Source organism: Hemiscyllium ocellatum, chromosome 10 (assembly GCF_020745735.1).
Source record: "Hemiscyllium ocellatum isolate sHemOce1 chromosome 10, sHemOce1.pat.X.cur, whole genome shotgun sequence".
Taxonomy (NCBI): domain Eukaryota; kingdom Metazoa; phylum Chordata; class Chondrichthyes; order Orectolobiformes; family Hemiscylliidae; genus Hemiscyllium; species Hemiscyllium ocellatum.
The window spans coordinates 70,795,331-70,803,237 of NC_083410.1; positions in this window are offsets into that span (position 1 = coordinate 70,795,331).

Below are 7,907 nucleotides of genomic sequence, written 5' to 3' on the forward strand. Positions count from 1 at the left end.
TATGGATCCTTGCCATCTTTAATGCTTCTTCCCAAGTGTTGTTCTACATGGGGGAGTACTGATTCATCAGCAGAAGGAGGGGGATATGTGGTAAGCAGCAGAAGGTTCCTTGCTCATTTTTTAACCTGAAGCCAAGAGACTGCACAGGGTCTGGAGTCAATATTGAGGGCTCCAGGGCAACTCTCTCCCAACTGTACAACACTCTGCTGCCACTTCTGTTGTGTCTGGCCTGCCAGTGAGATAGGACATATCCAGGGATGATGATAGTGGTGTCTGGGATATTGTCTGTAAGATACGATTCTATAACTATGACTATTTCAGACTGTTGCTTGACTAGTCTGTAAAGCAACTCTCCCAATTTTGGCACCAGCGTCCAGGATGTTAGTAAGGAGGAGTTTGCAGGTCGACAGAACTATTTCTGCCGTTGTCTTTTCCAGTGCCTATTGAGGCCAGATGATCTGTCCGGTTTCATTTTTTTGAGACCGTGCAGTCATTGGTATGACTGAATGGCTTGTTAGGCCATTTCAAGGGCAGTTGAGAGTCAACAACTTTGCTGTGGTTCTGGAGTCACATAAAGGCCAGATCAAATACAGATAGAAGATTTCCTTCCTGGAGGACATTAGTGAACCAGATGGATTTTCTGACAATAGTTTCATGGTCATCAGTAGATTCTAAGTAGATTCCAGGTATTTTTTATTGAGGTCAAATTCCACCACTTGCTGTGGCAGGATTTGAAGTGAATAGAGTATATAGAGATGATGCCAAAAAAGGTAGAAGAACAAAAGAAAAGGCAAGAAGTGATGTTGCTAAGCCAAGATGTAAATAAATGCTGCCAGACCTGCTGAATTTTTCCAGCATTTTCTGTTTCTATTTCAGATTTCCAGCATCTATAGTTGTTTGTTTTATCCTTACAAGATTTATCCACTAATATTCTCAGGCTAACCGTCAAAGATTTCAAGTAATCCACTGTTGCCTCAAAAGCTCTCAGAGCCATTTTGAAATTCCAACATGGAATTCACTTTACTACAGTCCCATTTCTATGCTCAGTACCTCCATGTAGTAATTATAAAGATTCATAAGTGTCTCTTAAATTCAACGAATTTTGATTCCAGATGAGCACCCACTTTATTTTGGACTCAGCTGATGATAATACTCAACAAGTTAAACCTAGAAGGAGACCTGGCTTGATCGACCATAAGTTCTATTTTTTTCTCTTTTTATTTAGCATGGAGGTCAATCACTGAAAAATTCCCAAGAGGCTGTCAACATACTTTCAAGAAAGAAACGTAAATGCTTGTTACATAAAGGGGAAGAAAACAGAAACTACTATGTTTTTCAAGAATTATTGGTATGATCTCTTTAAAAATATCGCAACATCCTTACTTATTGCACAAAGAAGAACATTCTACTGAATTGGACGTCAGAAAAACCACCAGGTCTTATGGGGTGGCATAGGCTGGTGATGGAGCACCTCCCCCAATGTTACCTCACAAATATAGTGCACTACAAACGGAACAGTTTTATAGGACATGGCAGCCCTTTTTAAATTATATTAACGTTGACTTGTCTGCAATATTAGTTAGGGCCGTGGTATAGCCATGGGAATCTTTATGGGTGCCCATGGGGCCTCAGAGGAAGAGACTGGAATGAAAAAAATATAGGTGCTGTTGGGGGTACACCCAGAAATGGGAGCCTCAGTGGAGGTGTGATGAGTAAGATAGTATGATAGTATGTTATTTAATTTATTTGAATGTAGTTTGAGCTAGTATTTATTTATTATGTTTGTAGTTTAGTTTTAGCTAAGTAGATGTATTTGCTTCGGTAGAATAGTGGGTTGTTTATTAACAATGTTACTATGCTATGGCCTTGTTTTTTGCACTACCTTTTTTCTGTTTTGATGGTGTTATTCTTTTTCTTCGTATATAAATGTTTTGTAAAAGATTTAAAAAATCTTCTTCAATTAAAATATGTATTAAAAAATCGCAACAAAAGATTCAGCTGTTTTTCACAATGATAACCATACAGACACTCAAACCTCAGTGACAGGTCACCCCTATCTCTATGCTAAGTCTCCTTGTCCAGCTTGGACAGATGTGATTGATTTGCTTTACAGTAATTCTCTGTACATTCTCTCAGTGCTATTTTCTTGAATTAATGTGACCTTTAAACAAGTTGCTAACGCAGTTCATTACTACTACCTGATAAGTTTCCATAAACTCAAGTCTTCAGCAGTCTTGTGTTTTCCTCTTAGACACCTCTACAATCTGAAGATAGGACTGCTCACCAAGATGTAGCATCACTAAGGCGAATCAAGATGCACAAAGGATTCAGAGATAGATACAGCACAAGTGTAATAACATTCAGCAAGAATGAGGACAATTCAAGATAGGTTTACTGTGTATGTGAGTAAAGTGAAGCATCATAGAACATAGAACATAGAAAAATACAGCGCAGTACAGGCCCTTTAGCCCTGGATGTTGTACCAATCCAAGCCCACCTAACCTACACTAGCCCACTATCCTCCATATGTCTATCCAATGCCTGTTTAAATGCCCATAAAGAGGGAGAGTCCACCATTGCTACTGGCAGGGCATTCCATGAACTCATGACTCGCTGAGTAAAGAATCTACCCCTAACATCTGTCCTGTACCTACCTCCCCTTAATTTAAAGCTATGCCCCCTCGTAATAGCTGACTCCATACGTGGAAAAAGGTTCTCATGGTCAATCCTATCTAAACCCCTAATCATCTCTCACAGGAGGTTCCAAAGCACTGATGATGTCACCTAGCCAGGGGACGAAACGTTTGCAACAAAAACTTCCAGCTCGGCGAACAGAACCACAACAACGAGCACCCGAGCTACAAATCTTCGCACAAACTTCGTCCACCTCTATCAAGTCACCCCTAAACCTTCTTTTACAGCCCCAAGTGCCTCAGCCTTTCCTCATACGATCTTCCTACCATACCAGGCAACATCCTGGTAAACCTCCTCTGCACCCGTTCCAGTGCCTCCACATCCTTCCTATAGTATGGCGACCAAAACTGCGCACAATACTCCAGATGCGGCCGCACTAGAGTTGTATACAACTGCAACATGACCTCAGGACTCCGGAACTCAATTTCTCTACCAATAAAAGCCAATACGCCATATGCCTTCTTCACAGCACTATTTACCTGGGTGGCAACTTTCAGAGATCTGTGTACATGGACACCAAGATCCCTCTGCTCATCCACACTACCAAGTATCCGAACATTAGCCCAGTACCCCATCTTCTTGTTACTCTTACCAAAGTGAATCACTTCACACTTAGCTACATTGAACTCCATTTGCCACCTTTCTGCCCAGCTCTGCAGCTTATCTATATCCCACTGTAACCTGCCACATCCTTCCTCACTGTCAACAACTCCACCGACTTTCGCAAACTTGCTCACCCAACCTTCTAGCCCCTCCTCCAGGTCATTTATAAAAATGACAAACAGCAATGGTCCCAAAACAGATCCTTGCGGAACACCGCTAGTAACTGCTCTCCAAGATGAACCTTTACCATCAACTACTACCCTCTGTCTTCTTCCAGCCAGCCAATTCCTAATCCAAACCTCCAAATCACCCTCAATGCCATACCTCCATATTTTTTGCAGTAGCCTACCGGGGGAACCTTATCAAACACATTACTAAAATCCATATACACCACATCTACCGCTTTACCCTCGTGGACCTCCTTAGTCACCTTCTCAAAGAATTATCTATTTTCACCCTTTCCAGAATTTCCAACACCTCTTCCCTACATACCTCAAAGCCTCCATTCTAATTAATTGTGACTCAATATTCACATCGGCAACAATGTCAGAGGTGGAGGTAAGAGGGGGAGGTGTGGCATTGCTTGTCAAAGATAGTATTACAGTGGTGGAAAGGACAATGGATGAAGACTCGCCATCTGAGGTAGTTTGGGCTGAGGTTAGAAATAGGAAAGGTGAGGTCACCCTGTTAGGAGTTTTCTACAGGCCTCCTAATAGTCCTAGAGATGTAGAAGAAAGGATTGCGAGGATGATTCAGGAGAAGAGTGAAAGTAATAGGGTGGTTGTTATGGGGGACTTTAACTTTCCAGATATTGACTGGGAAATCTATAGTTCGAGTACATTAGATGGGTCGGTGTTTGTCCAATTTGTGCAGGAGGATTTCCTGATACAATATGTAGACAGACCAACAAGAGATGAGGCCATACTGGATTTGGTTCTGGGTAACGAACCAGGCCAGGTGTTAGAATTGGTGGTGGGTGAGCACTTTGGGGACAGTGACCACAATTCGGTGACTTTTACTCTAGTGATGGAGAGGGATAAGTGTGCATTGCAGGTAAAGAGTTATAGCTGGGGGCAGGGAAATTATGATGCGGTGAGGCATGACTTAGGATGTGTGGTAACCTGAGGTACAAGCACATACATTCAAATGGAAATATGAAGCCAAAGGGAAAATGGAGACCTGATTCCACAAAGAGCAGTATTGGATATTAAATATTCCTTTTACATCAGGATATAGGAACGACAGAGAAGAAAGGAAAGGAAAAGGGAGATAATGTTAACTAGAGTGAATATTGCAGTTATGGAGAAAAAGAATGTTATTGTGGAATCAATGGCATAATATATGATCAGAGTTGGGAATCAAAACAGGTACTATCTCAATCTATAGCCCACCATCAAGATAGAATGATATAGAGCTGCAGATTTACAGAGAAACTAGACAACAGCAAAGTCTACATAGCATTATCTTTCCAATGTAATGAACAAGGAGGCTGAAATAACTCCACAGAGGCCGGTAGCCCATCACAAGTCATACTTTATTTACACATGAAGAATCCTTGACACTGATCCATCCTCTGCAGAGCCAGCTTTCAGAGTGAACAGAGTGACATTTCTGTTCATTTTTCTCCTAACAGAAAAGTCTTTCACTCTCACTGATCCAACTCCCTCAGAACCAGCTCTGAGTGAAGAAGTAACAATTCTGCTTTTTTGTTTCTTTTTCCTTTTTCTTTGTGCATGCAGGTGTCGGACACAGTGAAAAACAACAAATGTGCGGCTCAGATGGTGGGGCACAGGTTCCCAGGGGAAGTACAGGACTTTGGGACATTTCTGTTCATTTATTTTCTTTTTTTTAGTGCTTATATTTTTGCCAGCACACGTGTGTGTGTGCAGGTGTGGGACACAGTGAAAGACATAAGGTGTACAAATCTTTGTTGAATTTCCACCAACAGGAAGAAAGAAAATACCCAAGTGGCCAGTGACAAGCAGTGCCTTTCTTAGAGGGCAATGCTGTGTGCTCAAACAGTGAAGGGGAGGGCAGGAACAAAATCAAAATAGAGTTGGATGGGAAAGTAATACACTCCACTCCCTGCACGCCCACCTCTCCCTGAACATCTCCAGGGTGTTGGTGTCCACCGCGTGCTCCTTCTCCAAAGACACCCGGGCTCTAGCGTAAACACGGAAGAGGGGCAGGCAGTCGGCCCTAATGACCCCCTCCACAGCCTGCTGCCTGGACCTGTTTATGGCCAGTTTGGCCAGGCCCAGGAGCAAAACCACGAGGAGGTCTTCAGAGCTGCCCTCCCTCCTCCGTACCGGGTGCCCGAAGATCAGGAGCATGGGACAGAAGTGCAACCAAAAGCAGAGGAGGAGGTTTTTAAGAAATTCAATTTACACATGGTCCATGGACTCCACAGCGCCACAGAACAAGCAGTTGAGCCGGGAATTCATGAACTACCGCAATCTGCGGTTGCAGGGGACCAATGCGAGCAGCATTTCTGTTCTATTTTTTCTTTTATTTCTCAGAACATCTGACACTCCTGCTTGTTTTTAAACCCCCACACTACCGCCGAACTGCAGTAGTGCTTATTTTTTTTCCCCAGCACCCATGTTGTGTGTGTGCAGGAGTGAGACACAGTGAAAGACACAAGGTGCACAAATCTTTAATCAAATTGGCACCACTAGGAAGAAAGGAAACACCCGAGTGGCCAGTGACAAGCAGTGCCCTTCACATCAAAGGGCAATGCTGTGTGATCAAACAGTGAAGGGGGGGGGCAGGGATTCAATCAAAATAGAGTTGGAGGGGGAAATAATGCACTTCACTCCCAGCGGTGCACACCTCTCCCTGAACAACTCCAGGGTGTTGGTGGAGACCGTGTTCTCCTTTTTCAGAGACACCTGGGCTCTAACGTAACCGCGGAAGAGGGGCAGGCTGTTGGCCCAAACGACTCCATCCACGGCCCGCTGCCTGGACCTGCTTATGGCCAGTTTGACAAGGCCCAGGAGTAGACCCACGAGGAGGTCTTCAGACCTGCCCTCCCTCCTCCGTACCGGGTGCCCGAAGATCAGGAGCGTGGGACCGAAGTGCAACCAAAAGCAGAGGAGGAGGTTTTTAAGAAAATCAAAAAGTGAGTGCAAATGCCCACACCCAATAAACACATGGTCCACGGACTCCACAGTGCCACAGAACAGGCAGTTGGGTTGGGAGTCCGTGAACCACCACAATCTTTGGTTGCAGGGGGCCGCTGCGAGCAGCATTTCTCTTCATTTTTTTTCTTTTTTTTCTCAGATCATCTGACACTACTGCTTTTTTTTAAACCCACACACTACCGCTTAATTGCGGTAGTGCTTATTTTTTTCCCAGCACCCATGTTGTGTGTGTGCAGGTGTGAGACACAGTGAAAGTCACAAAGTGCACGAATCTATATTCAAATTTCCATCACCAGGAAGAAAGGAAACACTCGAGTGGCCAGTGACAAGCAGTGCACTTCACATCAAAGGGCAATGCTGAGTGATCAAACGGTGAAGGGGAGGGCTGGGGTTAAATCAAAATAGAGTTGGAGGAGGAAATAATGCACTCCATTCCCTGCGGCGCCCACCTGAACAACTCCAGGGTGTTGGTGGACACTGCGTGCTCCTTCTCCAAGGACACCCGGGCTCTAACGTAACCGCGGAAGTGGAGCAGGCAGTCGGCCCTCATAACCCCCTCCACGGCCCGCTGCCTGGACCTGTTTATGGCCAGTTTGGCCAGGCCCTGGAGCAGACCCACGAGGAGTTCTTCATACCTGCCCTCCCTCCTCCGTACCGTGTGCCCGAAGATCAGGAGCATGGGACTGAAGTGCAACCAAAAGCAGAGGAGGAAGTTTTTAAGAAAATCAAAAAGTGAGTGCAAATGCCCACACCCAATATACACGTGGTCCACGGAATCCACAGCACCACAGAACAAGCAGTTGAGCTGGGAATCCGTGAACCACCGCAATCTGCGGTTGCAGGTGAACGCTGGGTGCAGCATTTCTGTCCCTGCCCTCCCCTTCACTGTTTGATCACACAGTTTTAATATTAACCCCCACCTTACCACCTAATTGCGGTAGTGCTTATTTTTTCCCCAGCACCCATGTTGTGTGTGTGCAGGTGTGAGACACAGTGAAAGACACAAGGTGTACGAATCTTTCGTACAAATTTCCACTACCAGGAAGAAAGGAAACACCCGAGTGGCCAGTGACACGCAGTGCCCTTCACATCAAAGGGCAATGCTATGTGATCAAACAGTGAAGGGGAGGGCAGGGATTCAATCAAAATAGAGTTGGAGGGGGAAATAATGGGAAATAATGCACTCCACTCCCTGCGGCGCCCACCTCTCCCTGAACAACTCCAGGGTGTTGGTGGAGACCGCATGCTCCTTCTCCAGGGATACCCGGGCTCTAGTGTAACAGCAGAAGAGGGGCAGGCAGTCGACCCTAATGACTCCCTCCATGGCTCGCTGCCTGCACCTGTTTACGGCCAGTTTGTCCAGGCCCAGGAGCAGACCTACGAGGAGATCTTCAGAGCTGCCCTCCCTCCTCCGTACCCGGGTGCCCGAAGATCAGGAGCATGGGACTGAAGTGCAACCAAAAGCAG